General features: G+C 41.6%; 1 long non-coding RNA gene across 1 annotated transcript; it reads right to left on the reverse strand.

Moving 5' to 3' along the window:
* Positions 1 to 5,909: 5,909 nt before the first annotated feature.
* Positions 5,910 to 21,826, reverse strand: LOC115499788. The gene is made up of 3 exons (XR_003964295.1): positions 21,456 to 21,826; positions 20,010 to 20,087; positions 5,910 to 7,034 (listed from the first exon to the last, which is right to left on the reverse strand). It is a non-coding gene; the product is annotated as an uncharacterized LOC115499788 (long non-coding RNA).
* Between the last annotated feature and the right edge of the window lie 4,298 nt (positions 21,827 to 26,124).

Below are 26,124 nucleotides of genomic sequence, written 5' to 3' on the forward strand. Positions count from 1 at the left end.
TCTCTCCCCCTTTTTCTGCCCCACTCTCTGTCAAAATAAATAAATAAACGTTTAAAAAAACAAAGCTTTGGAAGATTATCCATTCCAAATTGTACTTAAAAAAAAACAAAACAAAAAAAACCCATGGGGTGCCTGGGTGGCTCAGTCAGTTGAGCCTCTGACTTCAGCTCAGGTCATGATCTCCCAGCTCATTGCGGTCAGCCTGTCAGCAGGAAGCCTGCTTCGGATCCTCTGTCCCCCTCTCTCTGCCCCTCCCCCCGCTTGCGCTCTCCCCCAAAATAAATAAATATTTAAAAACAAAACAAAACAAAACATGGGTGGGAAGAGATGGCTCAGGAAAGCAGGGAAGGCCCCTGGCAGAGCAATGCCCTTCCCTCTCACTTCCCACCGGCACTTGCTCTCCAATGGGACTCAGATGCCCCGTGATCCCACCAGCAGAAGCTGGAGGAGCAGATGTGGATTTGGGAACCAACTCCAGACCCTCTAACAGACTGAAGTTCACATTCCAGTATTTGTCCATCCTCCCCTTGACCTCGGTGAGACTGGGGCTCTGTCACCCAGTCTGTCACACACACACATGTAGCAGGCCCCCACAGAGTCACCTGCTTCACTTGAGGAAGCCTCAGCTGTCGGTCTGTTTGTTCCACAAACCCGGAAAGGAAGCCTGCTGACAGCCCATTTCCGGACCCAGGATCAGCCCCAGGACCCTGCGCAGCCACCCACAGCCCTAAGGAGAAGAAGGGCACGCCCAGCATCGACAAACACAATTGCGGAGGAAGCCCACGACAGATTTTGTGTGATAAAGAGCAGCTGACGGTGAAACCCAGATCACTGACCTTGGCAAATTGTTCAACCTTCAAAATATAAACACTTTATTCTCTGATTTTGCAATGCACTTAGCTACAAGTTTACTCGGTTTCTTTGCTTTTTTTTTTACGCCCTAGGTCTTCCTCTCTCTGCTCCCCTTCCTCTTCTTTAAACTTCTTCTGGTACATCTTTGAGCATGTCTTTCAGAAAGTTTTACTGGATGGTCAACTTTCTGAATGTTTGCACGTCCAACTATGTCTTGATTTTGCTTTCAAAATTCGATTGTAGATTAACTGAGTATAGAATTCTGAAATCAAAATGATTAAAAGGTAGTTTAACGGGGTCTGGAATTTTCCCTTGAAATTTAGCCTTCTAGCTTTAGTGTTGCAGATGAGAACCCCAGGCTAATTTGGTGATCAGCTCCTTCTAGGTGATGTGTCTCCCTGCCCCCCCCCCCCCCCCCCACGAATTTTAGGGATTTTTCTCCTTCCCCTTGGAATTCAGAAATGTCATGCGGATGTGGTTTTCATTATTCTTACCTAGTACTCATTGGACCTTTTTATTTTGTGATTTGAGCCTTTCTTTGGCAGAGACATTTTTTTCCTTTTGATTCTTTGATTATTTCATTCTCTCAATTCTTTTCATGTATATCCTTTCTGGGATTTATGGTAGGCAATTTCTAAAAGTGTGCCTCTAGCCTCCATGATCCATCTCTGCTTTGGCTTTATCCACTGAATGTGGGAGACCAGCCTATCTCACTAATTCTACCTGAGGCCACCCTGAGGTCACTCTGTTCACTAATTTGACCTTCATCCATACCCGTTCTGCTCTTCAGTCCATCTGTTGAAATTTTTTTTAAATAATTTTTTTTAAGTTCCATGCCCAGTGTGGGCTTCAACTCACAACCCTGAGATCAAGAGTCACATGCTCTACTGACTGAGCCAGCCAGGCGCCCCTGTCAAAATATTTTTTTATTCCAGCAATCATGCTTTTAATTTCCAAGAACTCTGTTTCTTTTTTATAAAAATGGTTTTTATCTCTGTAGATGTGATAGCATCTTGAATTCCCTTTAGTATACCAACTATCGTATTTTAAAGTTCTTTTCTTTCCTGATTAACTCTGTTTCATCAGGAGGTCGTTCACTGACTTGTAGTTCAATGACTCTTCTGCTGGTTTTCCTCAGTTGTTTCATGATTTTTGACTGTTCTTATTTTTTCCAAGGGAATCTTGTCTATTTAGAATTAGAGATTTGGATATACTTCCTCTGTCCTGGTGAGAATTTCTGCTTGCTTGTTTTTTGTTTTTTAAGAGTTTTATTTTTTTAAGTAGGCTCCACACCCAATGTGGGGCTTGAACTCATGACCCCAAGATCAAAAGTCATGTGTTCTACAGACTGAGCCTGCCAGGAGCCCCAGGAATCTGTGCTTTCTTAGGAGTAAGTGAAGATTTGGTTACAGTGGTCATAGCTCCAGTGGTCTTGGGGGTGGAAGGGGGAAACTGCTACTTTCTCTGGCTCTAGTGCCTTCTCTGGGAGCCTCTTGTATCATGACTCTTGATTCTCATCTATCTATATCTATATCTATATAATATAATATCATCTATATATATTATATATATTATAAAATTATTATAAACATATATAAAATATAATTTTTGTCAAATTGGTTTCTATACATTATCTTTTTAAAATTTGTTTTAACATTTATTTATGTTTGAGAGAGAGACAGACAGACAGCGTGAGTGGGGGAGGGGCAGAGAGAGGGAGACGCAGAATCTGAAACAGGCTTCAGACTCTGAGCTGTTAGCACAGAGCCCGACATAGGGCTTGAACCCACGAACCACGAGATCATGACCTGAGCCAAAGTCACACACTTAACTGACTGAACCACCCAGCCGCCCCTCATGACTCTCCTCTTATTTGGTAAGCAATAAGCTTTACTCCAAATTTTCACTTGAGGAAAAGATTTTAAACTTGCCACTTCAAAGCACGGATGTTTACAGCTCATGAATTAGTTACCATCGTCATACCAGTTCCTTCTCCCGGTCCCTGCTGTCTCTGCACTTGGAGCTATTCTGGAGTTTTAAACAGAAAGTACACTTTTTTGGAGATCCTCTCTTTCTACATTTATGGGGGTGTAGGTACATTGGCTCTTTCACATTTTTATTAATCTGATCACATCTGCCTTATATCTGTCACAAATCATTTCTATATTGGTGGTCTGACAACTCCCTGCCTGGATTGCCAGTGCTTTCAAGTGATTCCTCTTTTTTTCCCCCTCACCTAAAAAAATTGAGATATAATTTACACTCAGTGAAACACACAAATACTAAGTTTACATTTCTACTTCTGAAAGTCCCCCTGTAAATTACTTTTAGCACTCACGTGTCTGTCTTTCTCACTGGACTATAAGTTGCTCAAGGGCATGGCAAGTGCTTTGTTAACCAGCTATCCTTGTATCTGGCAACTCCTGGTACCTAGTATGTGTTCTACATATTTGGGGAAGGAAGGAAGGAGTGGAGTCAGTCACTGTGGGTGTTAATATTCACCTCAGCTGCACATCCTTGGAGCAGGCCAATGTGGAAAAGCTTCAGATTACTCATCTCCCGACATGTCTAATTTCCTGTTCATTCAAGGGCTCAGTGGTTCCTAGACGATATATCCCCAGGTGACTGTCTCCCAAACTGTCTCCAGGATTCTGAGACACCTCGCATTGTACTGACTTGCTCACACAGTTGCTTTAAAATGGATATGAGTGAGAAACTTTGAATCTGTGCCAAAGTGGGTAATGGAAAAGAAAGCATGTATTATCCAGTTCAAAAGATTTCTTATGCTTTGATTTTCCCTGGCAGGTTTTTGGAATCAACCCTGCGCACTCACAGATAATTTTTAAATCAAATTATTCTTTCTCATCATGGTAGCTTCTTAAACTCGATTTGCCAATATCAGCCACAGTGTTGGGCTGACAGGCCAGAAATTGTAGATGCTCACATGTTATGTGAGGTTGTCACACATCATCTAAGTTGCACCCACTGCACCTGCTCAAACAGGATAACTTACCAACTCACCAGCTGCTGTTAAAGTTCTTCTTTCCCAGGTCCCTCTCCCTCATAGCCCTGCTGTGTACTGTTTAAGAGACTTTTTGTTCGAGGGACTTTAAATTATCCAAAATGTTGAAATCAAAACTGGAATTTATTGGCTCCCATAACCTAAAATATTCAAAAACAGGTCTGACCCAAGGTCATCACCAAACTGAAACAGTGCTCCTGGAATCCAGTTTGTCCTCTTGGCTCTGCTTGCTCCTCAGTTTCTCCCTGACAATCATAACGTGGTTCTTGCCATAGAAGTTCTTGAATCCTCTCAGCTTCAAACTCAGTGGACAGAGAAAGCTTCTCTTCCCCAAGAGTGACACAAAAGCCTTGAGCCTGTTTACGCCTGGGGACAAGTACCCTTAGCTAAACCAACCACGCCACCTTACCGGATAATAGGGCCAATAGTTAGCCTGGAGCCACCGGGACTCACCCTGAGTGTGGGGTCAACCGCATCCAAATCCCAAAGACCGAGCTGGAGAGGAGTGAGTGGTTCTGATGGAAATACAGAGAAATATTTTATCAGCAGGAAAGAGGGTGCAAGTCACAAAAACAGCAGGTGTGATAATAGCTTATGAGCATACTGGCTATTCTGAATCACTCTCTTCTCAATTTAGTGAACATGCATTTCCATGAATCCTAACTCATTTGAGCTCGCCTCCCTTCCCATATGATATTCGAGGGTGTGGCTTTGAATCTCTTATCATTCTCTTATCATTGGCAAATCGAGTTTAAGAAGTAGCTACCATGATGAGAAAGAATAATTTGATATAAAAATTATCTGTGAGTGCGGAGAGTTGATTCCAAAACCCTGAAGTAATCTTAAGTAACTCCTTTTGGTTTCGTTTGATTGATTGATTTTTATTTTTACATTTAGGTAGGCTCCACGCTCAATGTGGGGCTTCAACTCACAAGATTGATCTCTCTGAGATCAAGAGTCGCATGTTCTACTGAGGGAGCCAGCCAGGTGCCCCTGTTGTTGTTGTTGTTGTTGCTTTAAACTGTATCTACTCAAGGAGTTATTTATATCCAAAGCTGAACACAATACTCTGAGAATAGTCTGACTAGTGTAGAATCAAGTGGCTCTTTCCCCCCAGGTGCTGATAGTAGACCCTTGTAATACACTCAAATTTTGTATAACTCAGGTATACAACCTTAAATGCACACCCATTACACTTTACCTTTTCAGATGCAGTCCATTGTGTGTACCCTCTGGTAAAGGGGTAGAAAGATCCTCTGGTCTTTTAGAATGTGATGACTTCTGGGGCACTTGGGCGGCTCAGTGGGTTGAGCATCCAACTTTGGCTCAGGTCATGATCTCGTGGTTCCTGGGTTGGAGTCCTGCATCGGGCTCCATGCTAACAGCTCAGAGCCTGGAACCTACTTTGGATTCTGTTTCTCCCTCTTTCTCTCTGCCCATTTCCCGCTCACGCTCCATCTCTCTATCTCTCAAAAATAAATAAACATTGGCTTTCTGGAAACCAACTCTCCACCTCCCCCAGGAATAATGAGGCTGAAGTCACCTTAGGCTGGCTCTCGGGACCTCTCTAGGGTGGGAGGTACTAGGCAAGGAGAATCCATGGTCTCCTTAAACCACACACTATATTTGTAGCCTCTGCAAAGAGGTAGGAAGGACTGGAAGGCATATACACCAACCTAGTTTTCAAGAAGCATTTGTCTGGCTTAAACAAAGACCTATGGGGGCCTCAAAAAAGGGGCTTCGGTCTCCAAGATTAGGAAAGGTATCATTAAGAAGGCCTTCAAGCAAGACCCTAAAAGACAGGTATGTTTTCACAACAGGTGAAAATGGGGTCCCAAGAGGGAACACAAGATAGAAAAGGGCTTTTGTCTAAAAAAATCTACACATGAAGAAATTTGCTGGGCGTCTGGGTGGCTTGTCAGTTAAGTGTCCAAGTCTTGATATCAGCTCAGGTCACAATCTCACGGTTCCTGAGATCAAGTTCTGCATCGGGCTCTGTGCTGACAGCATGGAGCCTGCTCGGGATTCTCTCTCTCTGCCCCTCCCCTGCTCCCATGCTCTCTCTAAATAAATTAATAAATAAATATTTTTTTAAAAAAGAAATTTGCTGGGGAATGGAGGTGTCTGATTTGTCATGGACACACAAAAGAAAGGCATACATTAAAACGAAGCTAAAAGGAAAATTCTGCCTATTCCCAGCCCTAAGCCTTCATGTTGTCACTTCCCTAGGAAATGTCTCCAAGTCAGGATACTCTTTAATTGTAGTAAGAGGAGTCCCCATTCTGAACCCTGCTTTTCAGAGGACCCTGCATGTTACAGTCGTAGTCTTAAAAATTAAATTTTTTTAAAGATTTTTTTTAAAGTAATCTCTACATTCAACATGGGGCTCAAACTTAGAACCCCAAGATCAAGAGTTGCATGCTCTACCAAATGCCCCAAGTTAAATTTATTAATGTACAAAATAGCATTTCATCATCTAATCATAAAAATAATATGTGTAAATTATGGATTTTTTTTTTTAATGAACAGTCTTAATGAACAGTCTTTATTAGACTCAGACCAGAGTCTGAGAGTCTTGAGGACCTCTATTTGTCAGTTTTCTTCTCAACCTTCTTTCAGGCCTGTTTCATTAGTCTTGTGAGCTGCTCTTCCTTCAGATAATGGACTGTGGCCTTCTTCCTCTTCTTCGGGGTGGCTGTCATCGCCTGGTTCTTCCAGCCAGCCTTGAGAGCCAGGTGCCCGGTTCAGGCAAACTTTCCTGTAGGCTACCTATGTACAACCTTGAGGGAAGCAGGAACTGACCCTCTGCTTCTTCTTGTTGTAGGGCAGTGGGGCCCATTGAACACCTTGAGGTGCTTAGGGCAGCCTGGCCTCCCTTGGTATTGGAGACAGCCTGCCTCGCACCTTCATAAAGAATAACTGGAGGCAAAGAATGGGTAGCGGCCAAAGGATGGGCTGGCGATCATTCTCTTGCAGAAAGAGACCAGGTACTTTAACTTGTTTCTGTGGAAATTGCCAGATACGTTGATGCTCTCACAGCAAGTGACCATTACCTCCTGGCCCAGTGGTACCTGTTTGGCCACAATGGCTGCCAGGTGCCCTGGGAGATGCCTGGGCCATGGAGCACCAGGACCTGCCCTCTGCCATCTTCTGTGGCCTCCTGGGAAAGTGGAATGTTATAATACAGATAAATTATAAAGAAGAAAAGAAAGACTTGGCATGAACATTAAAATTATCTTATTGAAAGTCACACAAAGTGCCCTCTCCCTCAGGATCCTACTCTTAGCATTGGCATAAGCACCCCATCACTCTAAACATCGACCCCGTGATCAACCCTGTCCAGACTTAGGAAATGCCTCTCCGCTTCTCATGCTCCATATTCCTAAACAAGAGGCAGTAGCTTCCAAATGCTTTGAAAGTTTCTCACTGTATCACTGTTGACTTAAGATGTAGACGCTTCAAACTACAGGAAGGACTGAAAACTGAAAGTACATCAAAAGGAGAGAAGACAGATTGGCTACCTTATAAATCCCTTCTCTGGTACGGTACAAATGTCAGATTCTGACGTGATGAGGTACCATTTCCCAGCAGTGTTCAGGGCCCACGTTGGTTTTGTTTTCATGTTTTATCCAATTCTTGGCTCTAAAGATATTCGGAGATTTGCACAGTTTTTGCACAGTTTTGCTTATGATGGCTGACAAAATATTTTGCAACATTACCAGTTCATATGACTTTTAAATCTGTAAATATATAGATCTAGATCCAATGTATATGAACCACGATACCAGCTCTTTATGTTGGCAACAAAATGAGCACTGATGGCTAGAATCGTGAATAGTTTCATTTTTATAAAAATATTTAATAAGATTTAACCAAGTCTTTAACATTAAAAGTCAGCTTTATTTAAGTGATTTTGCCTTAAAATATTGATCCTGACTAATCATAATTTGAATTTTATTCTTAATTTTAACAGAGGATTTTGAATATAACATGTATTAAATGCTGTACCCTGTGAACACAATTCAAAAAAGATTTTTAATCCTGCAGGATTAAATCTGGCCCACCACCTGTTTTTGTTTTGTAAATAAAGTTTTATTCGAACACAGCTATACTGCTCATCGTTTACATGTTGTCTGTGGCTGCTTTCATGTTACAGTGACAGAGTTGAGTAGTTTTCACAGAAACCATATGGCCCACAAAACCTAAAATTTTTACTGTCTAGTCTTTCATAGAAAAGGTTTGCCAATCTCTGCTTTGGATGATTACTGCCAAAGGAATACAAATTATGTGAAAATCTTTAATATATCAACATAATTTTGCTGAAATGAATTTTTAAAATTTATGGAATACATATATACAAATTATAAATTATGAATGTTTTTATTTTATTACTTATCCAAACATCACTGGCTTCTCAACAGAACACCCAGACATGTGTGATATTGGTAGTCATCTTTAATAGCCTGCCAACTTTTAGCTGTATCAAAGCCAGAGCTTTTCACATATTTTTCAAGTTTATATTTAGGAAGTTATGTTTTTCCATATGAGGTGTGTTTACTCTTGCCCTGGGCTCTGCAAATACAGGGGCAGGCTTGCCAGAGTGTACTCTGAAATATACCCCTGTTCTGCCATATTGAAGTCTGAGCCTGGATGCTGGAACTTGGGAGATGGACCCCTGTGCCTTTGATGGGAGTTTGTACAGAGGGCACCATCCCGGAACAGTAACACTCTTACTCGCTCTGTGCCCTGCTTCTAGATGGGTGGCCATTAAGATATTTGGACAGACTCAGTCCCCAGAAGGACACTTCCCTCTGCAGTTGAGCAGATGGGACCCACTTTGGCCCTGGAAACCCATGTGAGCTTCCAGGCCAGGTGTGTGGGAGGCTCTGGCATGGAGAAGAGCTCCAAAGGGCTCGGTCAGTGCTGAAACAGCTCTCTCACCCACGCAGGCAGCTCTGCATTTCCTTCAACAGCTATGGTCTTCTGGCCACTGCCCAAGCTCTCTCCTCTGCTTGCCCAGGCAGAACCTATATGCCAGCAAGAGCTCTTGGTGCCTGTGGGGACTGTGTAACTCAACATGTGAGGCTGACACTCAGGACGCATCCGTCTCTGCTGCTGGGGGAGGCAACTATTCACAAAATGTTGGCAAACTTTTCCTTAACTATTGCCAGATTTAGCAAATAAAAATGCTGGATGCCCAGTTAAGCTTGAATTCATAAACGACAAATGCTGTTTCAGTATGAGCGTGTCCCATACAATAGTATTGTACGTTAAAGTAAGTGTCACTTCTCAGACAAGGCACTTAAGGACTCGGGCATTCGAGAGTCACTGTTCTTCCCCTGCTGAGGAGACTTTGGAGGTTATGTGTTTTAGATGATACGATAGAGGATGGGTGGGGCGCCTGGGTGGCTCAGTCGGCTAAGCATCTGACTTCAGCTCAGGTCATAATCTCACAGTTTGTGAGTTTTAGCCGCGCATCAGGCTTTCTGCTGTCAGCACAGATCCTGCTTTGGATCCTCTGTCCCCCACCCCCCTCTCCTCCCTGCTTGTGCTTTCTCTCACTCTCTCAAAAATAAACATTATATATATATATATATATATATATATATATATAAAGTTAAAGTTATATATATATATAAAAGTTAAAGGATGGTTGCCCAGCTCATAGAAATGAACTTTCATTCATAGCTGGAAAGTTGTGAATTTTTAGGGTTTATCTATTACCACAGCATCACCTAGACCCTTCTGACTGTTATATCATTCGAGACCCTGCCCAGACGTCACTCTGGCTCCTTCCTCTTCCATTGTGCTCCTCTCATGTTTTATGAACCCCTTGCTTCCAATGTTTAATAAATGCCTGCTTAGTTCTCTCTCCCCCTCTAACCAGGGCACAAGAGTCTTGCCTTATTTGACTTTGTGATCACCGGATCTCACACAGGAAGTACTTTAGTGTGTGCTGAATGAATGGCCAGAAGTTTTCTTCAAATTCATCTTGGTATCACCAAGGACGTTACCTCTTTAGGTTTTATCTCCATTATTCCTTAAATAAAGGACCACCTCTCTAAATAGGTCTGCAATCTTGGGAAATTTAGTTGCATGTAGCTGTGTTATTTATATAGTGACTGGTCATCAGAAGAACAAGAGATTGTGGGTGATGACATTCATTCTTAGTCACAAATTAAAAGAGAAACATGACAATGACATTTCCACTGTGAGAGAAAAGGTCACCTGGCATTCAGAAGCCCTAATTGCAAGGCCATGTTTACATTCTAATCATCTATGCTTTCTGGAGATGTCATTGCTACTAATACAGAAAGGCTGGGGCCCACAGTCTACTTAGAAGAAAAAAGGAATTACTATTTCCCTAAAAATTTAGATCAGTGATGCTCAACCACGAAGTGGGAAGTGTGCATGCATATCAGAATCTCAGAATGGGGGAAAACATAAAAAATATTTTGATTTTGGGGTGCCTGGGTGGCTTAGTGAGTTAAGCATCCAACTTGGGCTTGGGCCATGATCTTGAGGTTCACCGGTTTGAACCCCATGTCGGGCTCTGAGCTGACAGATAGCTCAGAGCCTGGAGCCTACTTTGGATTCTGTGTCTCCCTCTCGCTCTCTCTCTCTCTCTCTCTCTCTCTCTGTCCCTCCCCTGCTTGTGCTCTCTCACTCTCTCTCAAAAATAAACATTTAAAAAATTAAAAAAATTTTATTCTATTGTGAAAATTCATTTTGTAATACAAAATACAGAGAGATTCAAGTGTGACACTCTAGGCTGTGAGGCATGTGGAGAATATGGAATGGGCAAGCAGTCAGAACAAGCTGCAGTTGAGGTGGAAATCGGTGCGCATTTGTTAGCCAAAGGGTGTCGTTTGTGTTGCGTGTTTGGTACCATCTGTGCTACTGTTCCCACTGCAAACACAAAGTAAGTCATCTTTGTTTTAAGGGGAGTGGAGGCTTTTATTTTAAAGCAAGTTTTGATTTGGAGTTCTTAGGATGTGGCAAAAAAAAAAAAAAGAGGGGGCTTTGATGAGGATAGAAAGATGAAGAAGCAGAGGCAATTCTGTTTGGAGGTTTGTCTGTGAACGGGAAGATGAGAAGTAGAAGGGTAAAGCGAAAGAGCTTTGGGAGTTGTATTTCCTTGTTTTAAGATTGGAGAGACTTGGGGCGCCTGGGTGGCGCAGTCGGTTAAGCGTCCGACTTCAGCCAGGTCACGATCTCGCGGTCCGTGAGTTCGAGCCCCGCGTCAGGCTCTGGGCTGATGGCTCAGAGCCTGGAGCCTGTTTCCGATTCTGTATCTCCCTCTCTCTCTGCCCCTCCCCCGTTCATGCTCTGTCTCTCTCTGTCCCAAAAATAAATAAAAAACGTTGAAAAAAAAATTCAAAAAAAAAAAAAAAGATTGGAGAGACTTGAGCATTTTTTTTTTATTTTTTTTTTAACGTTTATTTATTTTTGAGACAGAGACAGAGCATGAACAGGGGAGGGGCAGAGAGAGAGAGAGGGAGACACAGAATCTGAAACAGGCTCCAGGCTCTGATCTGTCAGCACAGAGCCCGACGTGGGGCTCGAACTCACGGGCCGTGAGATCATGACCTGAGCCGAAGTCGGATGCTTAACCGACCGAGCCACCCAGGCGCCCCTTGAGCATGTTTTAAAGGCTGAAAGGAAAATCCAGTACAGGAGATGAGGTGGAAAAAGCAGGAGAGAACAGAGGATGGATAGAGATAATGGATTGTGGATAGAGAGAGATCTCGGGGGCAGGGGGGAGGGGTGAAGAAACTGAACAGACGAGGGAAGAGGTTAAGAGGGACAAAGAATTGGGGCACCTGGGTGTCTCAGTTGGTTAAGTGTCCAACTTCGGCTCAGGTCATGATCTCATGATTTGGTTTGGTTCGTGAGTTCAAACCCCGCAGGGGGCACTCTGCTGTCAGCATGGAGCCTGCTTCAGATCCTGTGTCTCCCTCTCTCTGCCCCTCCCCTGTCTCTCTCAAAATTAATACACACACACACACACACACACACACACACACACACACGGACAAAGACTTGGTTTGAGAGTCCCTGGCAGGTTTCTGGGGACTGCAGGCCATCGTGGTAATCAGGGGGTAGGTAGAAAACTGGATTTATTTGCCTATTTTTATGAATATCTGGACTCCAATGCTAAATTTGTACAAATTTCTGCAGTTCCATACTGAAGTTTGTGGGTGGTCAAAGAAATTCACTTGGCCAAATTTAGAAACTATTATCCTACTTCAGGGTGAGGCTAACATTTTCAAACTTTTCAAAAATGGCTAGCTTGCAATTGAGCTTGTTTTGTTTGGAATATAGAATTGAAGCCCGGAAGACATTGAATCTGAGCTATAAAGGCTCAAATACCAACCTTGTTCATTCCTTTAAGCATGTGTTACAAAAATTGATTTCTAGATTATTCCAGTTGATATTTGAATGTCTTTTCATTTGCTCATCTTGATGATGTTCTAAAGGACAAGAATTTTGAAAGTGGTTTCCAAGAAAAACAAATCCCAACCTCATTCTAGTCCAGCTGCAGGATAAACTCAGGCTAACTTTTCCTTGTGTGTGGGGAGGTAGACCCAAATTTCCTTTGTGAAACTCAGGGTGGGAGGGAAATTCTTCCTTCCTGATTTTCAGTCTTTGCCAGAAAATGCCTCAAGAACAGCTTAGGTGATACGGCGTTGAGTCAGTTGCATAAGAAAACATTTAGAAAAGCACATTGGTGGGGCGCCTGGGTGGCGCAGTCGGTTAAGCGTCCGACTTCAGCCAGGTCACGATCTCGCGCTCCGTGAGTTCGAGCCCCGCGTCGGGCTCTGGGCTGATGGCTCAGAGCCTGGAGCCTGTTTCCGATTCTGTGTCTCCCTCTCTCTCTGCCCCTCCCCCGTTCATGCTCTGTCTCTCTCTGTCCCAAAAATAAATAAACGTTGAAAAAAAAAAATTTAAAAAAAAAAAAAATAAAAAAAAAGAAAAGCACATTGGAAATCTAGGGATGAAGTAGTTCCCTGTTTATCGTAAAGAAGAGACCGGTTTTGTATGCCACAGTATCATTTCCGTCAACGTATGAGGCCAAGCTGATTTGTCTGCACATCGGGCCACAGAAACCAAATAGAGGCAGGCTGTGTCTTCCACGTACATAAGATGCAAGGCTTGTTGTGGGAGCCAGTACACTCAGCACTCACACCGATACTACCTTACTAAGATTAAAAACACGAAGCTTTTCGGGAACCCTCTTGCCCTGTTGGTGGGATTGCAAACTGCTGCGGCCGCTCTGGAAAACAGTGGGGAGGTTCCTCAAAAAATTAAAAATAGATCTACCCTATGACCCAGCAATGGCACTGCTAGGAATTTACTCAAGGGATACAGGAACACTGATGCCTAGGGGCACTTGTACCCCAATGCTTATAGCAGCACTCTCAACAATAGCCAAATTATGGAAACAGCCTACATGTCCATCAACCGATGAATGGCTAAAGAAGTTGTGGTTTATATATACAATGGAATACTACTTGGCAACGAGAAGGAATGAAATCCTCTTCATTTGCAACAACAGGGATGGAACTGGAGGGTATTATGCTAAGTGAAAGAAGTCAGTCAGAGGAAGACAGATATCATATGTTTTCACTCATATGTGGAACTTGAGAAACTTAACAGAAGACCACGGGGGAGGGGAAGGGAAAAAAAAAAGTTACAGAGAGGGAAGGAGGCAAACCCTAAGAGACTCTTAAAAACTGAGAATAAACTGAGGGTTGATGGGGGTGGGAGGGTGGGTGATGGGCACTGAGGAGGGCACCTGTTGGGATGAGCACTGGGTGTTGTATGGAAACCAATCTGACAATAAATTTCATATTTAAATACATACATACATAAAAACACAAAGTTTTTAAAGACCAAAATACATTTGTTCTCAAAAATTGCCATTGCTTTGTTTTTAGCCGTGATGTTTAATTAGTATAAACTGTCTAATGAGCCTAAAGGGTGATGTGGGGGGTGTTGTAAGTTTATCAAAGGAGAATAAGGAAGAGTTGAGGAAAAACTGCTCTAAATAGGAAAAAAACAGTGCCAAGAATAATCGCAGAGGCTTTACCGTGCTGACAGTACCTTACTTAAATTCAAATTCCTGGCCTAGTTGGAGGGCGTATCTGGTTCTATGAGGATGGTGACTTTAGGATAAGAAACACTTTATTGTGAAGACATTCTAGATTTCAGGCTTTGGGTCTGAGATAGATGGGCAGGGTTTCCTTGTCCACCTGACCCTTTCATGCCCACTGAGATCATTAATTCCAGATGACCCGCTAGACCGTGTGTGTGTTGCCTGGTGTCAGAGTAGGAACGTGGCATGAAACCATGAAGGTTTCTCTGGCTTTATGCTAATTTCCATCGTTTTCTGGCCAAACCACAGTTTAGCTGACATTTCCATAAGATGATGGTATAATATCATCTTATTATGGGGTGGGGACCCACTTCCCCAGTTTAAGACATCTTTGGCATCTTCCAAACACCTAGCTAAGATAATTAGGTCTATGGCAGAGACAAAGGAACATAGCAATCTTTCTCTTCAACTGGATTTTCTAACTTCATTCTTGTGTCAGGGCTACAACCTTAGGATCTCAGGGAAAGGGGACATAGCTATTCACTGGAGGTAAATGTAGAACTTTTGGATCATTTCCTGGACTGTTGGATGACTGTTCAATAATAGGTAACTTTAGATAACGTTTATGGTATTACAGGATTATCCTAAGTACTTTATAAACAGTAACTCATTAATGCCTCACAACAACTATACGAGAAGGGCATTATTATGATCCTCATTTTCTTTTTAAGTAAGCTCTACACCCAACGTGGGGTTTGAGCTCACAACCCTGAGATAGGAGTCACATGCTGTACTAAGTGAGCCAGCCAGGTGCCTCTTCATTTTATAGAGAGGCAACCAAAGGACCAAGTGCAATGGACTGAATTGTGTTCCCCAAAATTCATATGTGGATACATCAATGTGACTGTATTTGGAGATGGGGGTCTTCAAGGAGAACATTAAGGTTAAATGAGGTCATGAGGGTAGGGCCCTAATCCAACAGGACTGGTGTCCGAATAAGAGGAACAGACCAGGGATGCATACACACAGAGAGGCCATGTGAGAACACAGCAAGAGGACTGTCTGCCAGCCAAGGGGAGAGGCCTCAGGGGAAACTAAATCTGCTGACAACTTGATCTGGGACTTCCAGCTTCCAGGACTGTAAAAAGATAAATTTCTGTTGTTTAAACCACCTAGTTTGTGGTATTTTGTTGTGGCAGCTAGCAAACTAATATACCATGAAACTAAGAAATTTGCCCAGGATCACACAGCTCTTAAACAGGAGAGCTAAGATTTGAACCCGGGTAGTCTGGCTTCAGCAATCATACTCTCAACCTTTTTCTGTCTTCATCCAATGAGTTAAAGCCACACTTCTCAACAGAAATATAATGTAAGCCACAAATTTGAACCTCACGTGTAATTCACAATTTTCTAGCAGTCACATTTTAAAAAACAGATAAATTAATTTTAATAATGTATTTTATTTAAAAATTTAGGGGCGCCTGGGTGGCGCAGTCGGTTAAGCGTCCGACTTCAACCAGGTCACGATCTCGCGGTCCGTGAGTTCGAGCCCCGCGTCAGGCTCTGGGCTGATGGCTCGGAGCCTGGAGCCTGTTTCCGATTCTGTGTCTCCCTCTCTCTCTGCCCCTCCCCCGTTCATGCTCCGTCTCTCTCTGTCCCAAAAATAAATAAACGTTGAAAAAAAAAATTTAAAAATTTAAAAAAATGTTTATTTATTTTTGAGACAGAGACAGAGCGAGTGGGGGAGGGGCAGAGAGAGAGGGAGACACAGAATCCGAAACAGGCTCCAGGCTCTGAACTGTCAGCATAGAGCCTGATGCGGGGCTTGAACCCACGAACCGTGAGATCATGACCTGAGCCGAAGTCGGACACTTAACCGTCTGGGCCACCCAGGCGCCCCTTAATAAAGATACCCTGTTCAGGTTGCCCCTCCTCCCGGAAGCCTTTCCTACAGCCCACACTGAATTGGATGCCTTTTTTTTTTTTTAATTAATTTGTTTATTTTGAAAGAGAGAAAGCATGTGTGAACGTGCACAAGTGGGGAAGGGGAAGAGAGAGAGGGGGGCAGAGAGAGAGAATCCCAAGCACGTTCAGCGAGGTCAGTACAGTGAACTCACGAACCGTGAGATCATGACCTGAGCTGAAATCAAGAGTTGGACACTTAACTGACTGAGCCACCCAGGCGCCCTGGATACCTCATCTATGTGTTTCCTCATAACATTTCATCCTAATTCATCCTGACATTTAGGTCTTCTTATTATACTTATTTGTATATGTGTCTGCCTCTCTGATTATACTGTGAGCTCAGTAGCAGATATGCTTTATTTATCTCTGTGCCCAACACAGAATCTGACACATAAAAGGCAACAGTAAAGTTAAGATGAACTTAATACACATGCTTTGGCATACAAGATTCTTCATCCTGGTTGACCAGAATTTCCCCCAAATCATGAGGAAACCAGGCACAGGCCTCCTGGAGGGAAATATGGGTGGGCACTAGAGCCACATAAATGTGGGTGTGTGGGGTGCTGTGTCTCTATAATCTCAAGACTCCTTAGATAAACATAAAATCAAAGTAAAATCAAATTTTCTATGCAAAAGCAGTGTCAAAAGTCAGATCTTCAAATTTCACCAACATACCTATTGAGAAGACAAAGCTAGTTTACTGCTTACCTCAGTAAGCTTTGAAAAAAGCTTTGGCTGTGTCTCAGATGGTCTCAGATAGAGGGAGTAAGGTCAGAATTAGGTGGAAGTTTGATTTAAGACAGGTTTTTCAAAGAAGGGATGGGAGGGGGGATCTTGGTTAGGATTGGGTGAAGGTCACAATATCACAGTCCAGGAATGGTGTAAATAGCAAGGTAAGGATTTTAAGGGGAAGACTCAAGACTCAAGGGCAAAAATGATTGTTTTCCACTGAAAACTTGATGAGTATTTCTTTAAGATCTTATATGAAAAATCAAACTATTTACCTACACAGGAGACTCCTGGAAAAATAAAAGTCACCCTAATGAAGACAGAAGAGTAGCAAAGTCAGGCTAATGAAAACAAAGGATTCTCCCTAAACTGATTTAGCAGGATTCTGGCAAAAATTGGGCTCATGAGGACAGGCCCAAGGATGAGGTCTATTTGAGAATAAGAGTTTAAAAGAGCTTGACTAGAGGTGCCTGGGTGGCTTAGTCTGACTCTTGATTTCGGCTTAGGTCACAATCTCTCAGTTCCTGAGCTCTGTGTCCAGCTCCACACTGACAGCATAGAGCCTGCTTGGGATCCTCTCTCTGCTGCTGTCCCGTGCACACCTTCTCTCTTTCTCAAAATAAGTAAACATTAAAAAAAAAAAAAAAAAAAAAAAAGAGCCTGACTCAAGTTTTGTCAAAGGGAGAGTCTATGTCAATGGGGAGCAGCCTAAGGTCCTCTTGGCTTGCCTTTCCTGGCATGGAACCATTGCTTCACAAGCCAGGGCAAAAGTGACAGGGACCCAGTATTCTCAACATGCCACACCTGAGGAAGAGCCTCCGTTCCACAAAGAGGGGCTGAGTAGAAGAAGGTCCCTACTTCTTGACCACACTTGGACTTAGTGTCAGCAATAGGTGGCTGTGAGAAGGATGAGAAAAGGTATTATTCTGCTACTGGGGATGTTCTGGGTCTCAGCAGTGTGGGACCTGGGGACAGGTTGCCATCTTGGTTCAAATACCACAGACTCTCACCTTTCTTATTATGTTTTCTTACCTAGCTGTTCTTCAATAAATGTTTTCTTATGTGCTGTTTGCCTTTAGGAACATTTCTGGAGTCCCCCTGTCCCCCCCTTTTTTTTTGTAGCTTCACTTTTACTGGGGAGCAGGTCAGTGGAGCACCTTATGACATCATGCCAGAAGTCAGTCCTCAGAAGTATTTCTTTTAAGATCCATGGCTGGCAAAGTTGTTCAAGGAGACTCAGGATGAAGAACAATATGTATTATATTGTAAGTGGTGATTTTATGTATGCAGGAAAGGATCTAAAGCTTTGAATTAGTACATAATGGACGATTACGTGACTAACAATCCTGTAATGTTAGAGGTTAACTTATAGAATGCCATTAAGGTGTGATTTGAGAAAGCATATATATCCAGTAGAGGGGTGCCTGGGTGGCTCAGTGGAATAATCATCTGACTTTTGATTTCAGCTCAGGTCACGATCTCATATTTATGAGATCGAGCCCCATGTCAGGCTCTGTGCTAACAGCACGGATCCTGCTTGGGATTCTCTGCGAGAAGTGAAAGGTTTCACTTTCTGAAATAAAACAAAAAGCTGTGCTGTCTAGTTAATAGGTTTACAACCTATTGGAAATATGTACGAACCTCTCCCAACAATGGAGTCCCAAATCCTTAGACACTTCACTTCCTGGTTCTTCTTATCCTCTCCATTTTGTGGGCTCTGCAATGAGCATGTGCCAAAGAACTGAAGTTTCTGCATCACGTGAGGGGATGTACATTTGTTCCAATCAGACTACTTTTTGCCTTACATGGGCATAGGCAACTTCCGGCTAATGGTGTAGCCTCGGTAGTCCTCAGCCAATGAGGAATCAGGGGAGGGACCTGCACACTAGGAGACTAACCTACCAGAGTGTGCCTGTCCATCAGACAGGCTCTTGCAAGAATGTTGATTAAAGCCCCGCTTCACTGTGCTCAGTCTCCATGTCCCTCCTTTGATTGGGTCAGTGGGCTTACTTCTCACATTCACTCTCTCCCCCTCTCTCTCTGCCCTCTCCAGCTTGCTCATACTCTCTCGCAAATACATAAACTTAAAAAAACACATCTATGTCCAGTAGAGAAGAGAACCCCAAGTGTTGTGGTTTAATTGCTTGAAGATTAGCTGGTTTTATATCTAAATTAGAAATTTCATTTTAGAATTTCTTTTCCCACTGATTACATGAAACGTAGTTCTTTTCTACACAGCTTGTCATCCTGCCAGCTCCTTCATTGAGTTAAATAAAACTTTAACTTGTGTCTATTTTTGTATGAGAATTATGTTTTTAACAATTAAAAAATTTTACTTTCAAACCTCTGTAGTCTCAATTCTGAATTTTTTTCCTACACAGATAGCACAGACCACAGGTAGTAAGATTAAGGAAAAGACAGTTTTTCTGAAACTCTGGCTCCTAAGGTCCTGAAGATTCTCTTAGCAGGTCATGCACTCCTAGGGGAAAATGTGTTATGGACTAGTTTGTGCCCCCACCCTCACCCACCCACCAAATTCATGTTAAAGTCCTCCAGTACCTCAGAGTATAACTATATTTGGAGATAGGGCCTTTAAAGCTGTAATTAAAGTAAAATGAGGTCAGATGGGTGGGCCCTAATCCAATATGACTGGTGTGCTTATACAGAAAGACATAGACACACACACACACACACACACACGACCGTGAGGACACAGAAGGCAGCCATGTACAAGTCAAGCGGAAAAGAAACCAACTATCTAATACATTATGCAGGGGAATATTTTGGGTTCCTTGGGACTGACCAGATGTAGGAAAACTTTGCTTCTGGGGGACATCATCGAAGAAATTATGGCTACCCCAAAAATGTATAGGTTAGAAGCAACAGTCTCAGTAAGGGTAGGGATCTGCAAATACTGCAAATACAAATACTGTAAAAGATAATTGTGCTGTTGGGAGTTTGTCACAAAATTCCCAAAGCCCTGACGTGGAGAGTAGGTATTTTTGTAGGTTGAGGCAGGGCCCCCCCCCCCCACTTCCTTCTGTATTTATTCAGCTTTCTGTGTATTTCATTAATCAGCTGGCCGCTTGGTTTAGACAAGATTGTTGGTCTATAATAGCCAGTTTGCAAAGTTACCAGAAAACACCAGGGTTCTATCTATAATGGTCTTAGTATTTTTAGTTCAGGAATGGAGGATGGGCACTGCCAAGGTAAAGAATTTAGGGCTGGTTCCACCATAAACTCCTACCACTGCAAGGCAATGGCAACTCTTTATTTATTCAACAGATAATCTACCATATGCTGGTCTCTGTATGGGTGCTTTAAGGAAAAACTGCTACTTACTGAACAGGGGTTATCATTAGAATCCTGTAATCTCTTTAATCTTCATGCCTTTATTTGTGAGAATTCAGGGTAATTAATCTGAAAAAAATTAAAAGAAAAAAATTTTTAATGTTTATTTATTTTTGAGAGAGAGAGAGAGAGAGAGAGAGCGAGCCAGGGAGGAACAGAGAGAGAGAGGGTGACACAGAATCCAAAGCAGGCTCCAGGCTCTGAGAGCTGGCAGCACAGAGCCTGATACAGGGGTCGAACTCACAAACTGTGAGATCATGACCTGAGCTGAAGTCGGATGCTTAACCAACTGAGCCACCCAGGCACCCTAAAAAATTTTTTTTAATGTTTATTTATTTTTGAGACAGAGAGACAGGGTGTGAGAGGGGGAGGGGCAGAGAGGGAGACACAGAATCCCAAGCAATCTCCAGGCTCTAAGCTGTCAGCACAGAGCCTGATGCGGGACTCAAACTCAACCCATCAGATCATGACCTGAGCCAACTGAGCCACCCGGGTGCCCCCACAGTAATTAATCTAAAAGTGAGCTAACTTGTCATACATCAGGCACACAAGCAAACAATTTTGTAGCTTGAAGATCTGGTGTGTGTGTGTGTGTGTGTGTGTGTGTGTGTTTAAAGAAAAAAACCCTGGAAGCCATGTTTTGAATATACAGATCTTATGCTTGTTTTGGAAAATCTGAAACTGATAGCCACTGTTCTTGGACCCTATTGAGAGATGTTTAAAAACACTAGATATCAATAAATCAGGTAGATTCTTCAAATATATATATATATATATATATATATATATATATATATATGTATATGTATATAGTTACTTGTTTAACCAGTATTTGTTAAGTACACAGGGTAGTGCAGTTGGTTCTGGACATACAATGCTGGCTTTTAAAACAGCACCATGGGGCGCCTGGGTGGCGCAGTCGGTTAAGCGTCCGACTTCAGCCAGGCAGGTCACGATCTCGCAGTCCGTGAGTTCGAGCCCCGCGTCAGGCTCTGGGCTGATGGCTCAGAGCCTGGAGCCTGTTTCCGATTCTGTGTCTCCCTCTCTCTCTGCCCCTCCCCCGTTCATGCTCTGTCTCTCTCTGTCCCCAAAAAACTAAATAAACGTTGAAAAAAAAATTTAAAAAAAAATAATAAAACAGCACCATGACTTTGTCTTCATGGAGTTTATGGTCTAGTGCAAAAAACGGTTATTAACCAAATGATCGTGCAAAGACAATAATAACCAACTACAGTATGCACTCTGAAGTCACCTACTGCTGCCAGGAAGTTGTTACAGATAACCAAGTCAGGTTTCATCAGCCTAATATTCTATTGCCAAAAAGGGGCCTTGCTGTGACCTGAAAGTGGATGTAAACTAGCTTTCTGTCAACACAGAGAACATTGCCTTGGAAGTCACACAAGCCACATTTTTCATAGTATCTGAGAACCAACCAACCTGTTCCAAGCACATAGCTGAGCTGATTCTGAAATCTGAAGAAAAAATTTCCTGTTACCCAAAGGAGGAAGAGGGAGAGAAGAAAAATCAGGTAAATTCTTTAGAACTAGTTTGTAAGCCAGCATCAAGCTACAACAAAAGACACACCAGTCCTTTGCACCATTACTATGTTCCTTGATGGCATGGCTAGAGTAACTTTTCAACTTTAAGCTTCCCAGCAAATATATGTGTCTATGAAATTGGTCTACATAAAACTACAACAGTAAGAGGTATGGGGGGTGAGAGAATCATTGGGACATCCTAAACCTTCTTTTTTATTATTATTTTTTTTAATTTTAGAGAGCAAGCATGAGCAGGGGAGAGGGGCAGAGGGAGAGAGAATCTTAAGCTCCATGTTCAGAACAGAGCCCAATGTGGGGCTAGATCTTGTGACCCAGGGATCATGACCTGAGAGGAAATCAAGAGTTGGACACTCAACTGACTGAACCACCCAGGTGCACCCCCCACACCTTTTTTTAAAAAGAGTAAGTTTTTATTCCTACTCAAATCATTTTCTCTCATATTTTCTCATATTTATTGCTTTTGTCACAAAGAATAGATATGCAGTAGAAATCCTTAGGATAAATTAGGAAATTGGAGTATACAGCTATGATTAATATGTCAAAAATCTTTTCCAAAAGAAACACAAAATAAAATCAAAGGTAGTATAAAAATAATAAAGCATTAACAAACTAAAAAACAAACTTATTTGGGAGATCAAAACAACTGAAAAGCAAGTTCTTTAAAAATACTTCTGGCAAGATGGCTGAAGAAAAAGAAAGACACAACTAAAAAAAAGATATTAAAAAATGACTAAAATTACGAATTAGGTAGACTTTTAAAAATACTATAAAATAAACAAGGGCACTTAAATGGCTCAGTTGGTCTGACCCTTGATTTCAGCTCAGGTCATGATCTCATGGTTTCTGAGATTGAACCCCACAATGGGCTCTGTGCGGACAGTGTGGAGCCTGCTTGGGATTCTCTCTCCCTCTCTTTCTGCCCCTCCCCCCACCCCCTCTCACAATAAACAATTAAAAAATACTATAAACTTTTTTACCAGTTTGAAAACTATTATATAAAGTGGTTTAAATTATTAATAATCTTCCAAGTGGAAGGAGAGAGTGTGCATGGGTATAGAAAACACTGAATGTGAATTGTGCAAGTTAGGTGACAGAAACATGAAGTTTCTTATACTAAGCTTTCTACTTTCACAAATGTTTGAAATTTTTCACAAAAGCACAGGCTTAAAAAAAAAACACCAACGCAAATAAAGTTTTGGAGGATGACAGAAAACAAAACAATCATTTTGAAAACAGGCAAGTAAAGGCCAAGAATCAAGTGTTTACCTTGTCTGTTGATATGGGAAATTTCTCTTATTATATAAAAGTAATCACAATAATAAATGCAAAAGGCAGGACAGAACTTTGCCATTTTGTTATCCTTACAAATTAATGAATTTATAGGATAGTCAACAATGGCTAGTACCATTTTGACACACTTAAATGCCCAATGCTATCTATGAAGTATTCTTCTCTCTCCCCACCCCCAAAAAAGGAGGGAGGTCAGGAGGAAGGTGAGGAAAGCAGTAGCTCCCAATTTACAGAAAATCTGAAGTGGGGAGACATTAAAGAAGTAACATCATGGGACATACATACTCAGTGAAATCCAGACTGAATTTTTACATAGTAAATAGCTCAATTTCTTCAACAATTAAGTTGCAAGGGAACAACATCAAAATGATGGAAAGGAAAGCTATACACTGTATTGAAAGACTTTATCAGCAACTACAACATACGTACTTACACATACTTAAGTGTTTACAGATGACATCATATGATGACTGGGACTTGCTTCAAAATCATCCAAGGAATGAGATGAATAGATGAAACCAAATCAGTCACTGGTTGCAGTGGGTATTGGGTACATGGGGGTTCATCACACTGATTAGTATATATTTGAGAATCTTAACGACAAGTTTTGCTAAGCCTTTTGTATAAAGTCTCTTCCTTTAAGGATGCTAGTGAGCTAGGGGTCTTTCTGGCTTTTCTTGGTGGATATATGGGATTAGACATCAAATAGCCCATATGATCAGGCTTATAGTTGCAAAAACAAAACTATTTATTAATGAAAACTTTTCTGAATGAGTTGGGTGTAAAATTTTCAAAAATGTAAAATTTACTTGAAAACAGTTTGTGCTTTTTGTTTTGTTGAAGGTACTATTTTTCCTATAGGTATGCCATGGTTAGAGAAATGCCGTACATGTGCAGGAGGGTTACACTGTGAAACCCAGTTCATGGTATCTTGAGTACTTTACAACAGGTCTTACTTACTAGGATCGAATAATCAGCTAGGTTAAGCACCAAGAATGGTTTATAGCTCCTTGCTGAATTACATTTTTCAAAATCCTTTAAAAAATTTTTTTTAATGTTTATTTTTGAGAGAGAGAGAGAGAGAGAGAGAGAGAGAGAGAGAGAGATCTGAAGCAGGCTCCAAGCTCTGAGCTGTCAGCAGAGCCTGACACGAGTCTCCAACTCACGAGCTGTGAGATCATGACCTGAGTTGAAGTTGGATTTTTAACTGACTGAGCCACCCAGGCGCCTCTCAAAATCCTTTTAATTGAAGTATAACACACAGATAAATGTACAAATCTAAAGTGTCCAAGCTGAATGAATCACCAGAAAGTAAACACTCCTGGATAACTGGTGCAAAGGTTAAGAAATCAAACATTAACCACACACCAGAACCTCTCATGCCCTCAATTATCACCTTTCCAAAGGTAACCACTATCTTGTTTTTGATGTAAATGGAATTATACATTATCTACTCTTTTGTGTACAGCTTTATTTGTTCAACATCACATCTGTGAGATTCTCCATGTAGCTTTTATGCAGTTTTATTATATATTTTGCGTAACTATAAAGTATTCCATTTTATAGATCATTATGAAATCTCTTTATCTCTAATAATGCCTGATGCCTTAAAGTTTACTTTAATTAATACAACTAATACCAGCTTTCATTTGGTTAAATGGCCCTGCATGGAACATCAGAATTATTCATTTTTCCTGGTGAACTATACTTTCTTTGTACCAGCAGAGTTGAAAGTTCTACATTCGAACCCGATGGCTTGTTAAGTGTAGTATTTCCAACAAAATTATTAGAATTTTATCAGTTCAGTATATTTTGCTAGAAACACAGTGATGAATTTCCACTAAAAGCTGAAATAGGAGAACAGAAAAAAAAATTGATGATGTAGGAATAATCACTCAGATTGCAAAGAGTGGAATTTAACACTGTGAACTATTCCTAAGTTCAATTTTCAGTCCTAGTTCAATCAACAAATGTTGGCCATTAAAAATCTGACATAGCTTTGATGGTGTCCTCTGATTTCTTCAACTGTCCTTCTAGTATTGGTATATCTTAGAAATGGTCACTGCTCTGAAATGGCTCATTTCTAAAAGTGAAGAGGGGCTCAGTCGGTTAAGTGTCCAACTCTTGGTTTCGACTCAGGTCATGATCTCACAGCTAGGTTTGAGCCTAGCCTTGGGCTCTGCGCTGACAGTGTGGAGCCTGCTTGGGATTCTCTCTCACTGCCCCTTCCCTGCTTATGCTCTTTCTCCCTCTTTTAAAATAAGTAAATAAAAAATAAAAAAAAAAAACTTAAAAAAATCTTTAAAAAAGTGAAGACTAGATAATTATTGCAGTGTATGTGTTCCTACATATTAATAATTAGCTGTAGGATAGTTTTAGCCACATGTATTCAGACTAGAATTGCCTAGAGAGGCCTCAGGATCCACTCTGGGGGCTTGCTATTGAAGGCAAGAGTTTAAGACTATTTGGTTTATGGATTTAGGCTGACATTCCACAGTTACACAAGAGAGGAAAGACCATGTCAAGGAACGGAGAGAGGATGGCCATCTATAAGCCAAGGAAAGAGGTCTCAGGAGAAATCAACCCTGCTGACACCTTGATCTGAAACTTCAGTCTCCAGAATTAAGAAAATTAATTTTTGTTTAAGTCACCTAGTCTGTGGTACTTTGTCATGTCAGCCCTAACAAAGTAATACAAACAGCAACTGTTTTTAAGAGTTCTCAAACTTGCAACTTGTAATTACATTTTCAGCTTAAACTTTTCAAAAGGAGGTAAGCATTTTTTTTACTCTTCAGCAGAAACACCCCCACCACTATGCAATGCTTTCAAATTGGTCTTAGTAGTTTCCAGAACAGCATAGAAGTACCTCAATCCTGTGTACAGACATTCAAGATCACAATCCTAACAGTTGGCAGGACAGAACCCCTAGGGGCAACACTGAGTACTGAGTAATGCCAAAGAGTCCTGGGTTCTAGTCCAGATTCTGCAATTAACTGTCATGTGGCCTTGGGCCAGTCACTTCCTTCTCTGCACTGCTGATCTTTAAAAAGTGTAAACTGAACTAGGTGGTCTCTTAGATCCATTTATTTCCAAACTACATGACTCAGGGATGGTTGTAAGCCCTCTACTGTGTAAATGAGCATTTCACAGAAAAGCAAGTTTAAAACCTCATTTGGCCATAGTGTTATTTTATCTTTTGTTGATAAAAATGTCTGTAATGCTGGAAAAAAAAAAGTAATTACATTTACGGATATAAG

Source organism: Lynx canadensis, chromosome D4 (genome assembly GCF_007474595.2).
Source record: "Lynx canadensis isolate LIC74 chromosome D4, mLynCan4.pri.v2, whole genome shotgun sequence".
In the NCBI taxonomy this organism is placed as follows: domain Eukaryota; kingdom Metazoa; phylum Chordata; class Mammalia; order Carnivora; family Felidae; genus Lynx; species Lynx canadensis.